We start from the raw sequence: 1,107 nt of genomic DNA, 5'->3' as shown, positions 1-1,107 counted from the left end.
CCAAGAGGTTGTTAAAGGTCAGAATTGATTCCCATAGAGGTGTTAGCTATCGAACTGGTTGCAGAATATCCAACCCTGAACATTCTAATATTCGGACTCATGCTATAATGTGCAAACAAAATATTGAAAACAAAGATTTTACCATCATTGGTCAAGTGTCAAATAACCATGACTTACCTCTTCTTGAGTCCATATTGATCAAACGACTAGTTCCGTCGTTAAATACCCAAGCTTCTTCTATTCAGTTGTATTTGTCATAGTTTCCTTTGGTTTATTTTCTAACTCTTGTTGGCATACAGTTTCTCACTACGCTTCTGCGAGGTTGGTTCCACTACTTTGTCTGATGTATATATATTTATTTATTCATTTTTTCCTTTTAATTTTCATTTAAATTTCAACTGTTTTTATAGTTTTGAATGAATTTGTAAAAAAATTTAACTGTTTCTTAATTCTTTTGTATATGTTTTATTTTTAGCCCTGGACAATGTGATTAAGAATCACGAAACGTTGGGAATAATAAAAAAGGACAATTTGAACAACTCTTTCCCTATCCATACCATGAAATTTGTGTATATATATATATATATATATATATATATATATATATATATATATATATATATCACAAATTTTTAAGTACATTAATGCCTCAGGATACAAAATTAATTGGTTCCGGAGTGGCTTTCGTTACTTGAATTTTTCGTAGAATTAAATAGAGCCAAATACATTTGAATCATTCAATATACCTAACCTAACCCGGAATTTTGTTTACCTGAATGATTTTTAATATTATGAGGCAAAACATTCTTCATATGTTGTTTCCTATAATGGGTTTTTCGTATACAGAAACTTTCGTATCCTGAGGTATTACTGTAATTTGTATTTTTCCTAACATACTTACCTAGAACTACCTTCTTAGGAGTTACTGGTTAACTCTACCTAACCGACCAGCTTTTTGTATAGTTTATGCAAGATTTTATATATATATATATATATATATATATATATATATATATATATATATATATTTATGTTTGTATCCTCTTGTGATGGTATTCATGCTGGAACTGAAGGGAGTGATGGCTGTGGTAGAACAATATCCGGGAA

The sequence above is a fragment of the Palaemon carinicauda genome, chromosome 16 (assembly GCF_036898095.1).
Source record: "Palaemon carinicauda isolate YSFRI2023 chromosome 16, ASM3689809v2, whole genome shotgun sequence".
Classification (NCBI taxonomy): domain Eukaryota; kingdom Metazoa; phylum Arthropoda; class Malacostraca; order Decapoda; family Palaemonidae; genus Palaemon; species Palaemon carinicauda.
The sequence above is the reverse complement of the archived record's forward strand: the minus strand, read 5'-3'. Positions refer to the sequence as shown.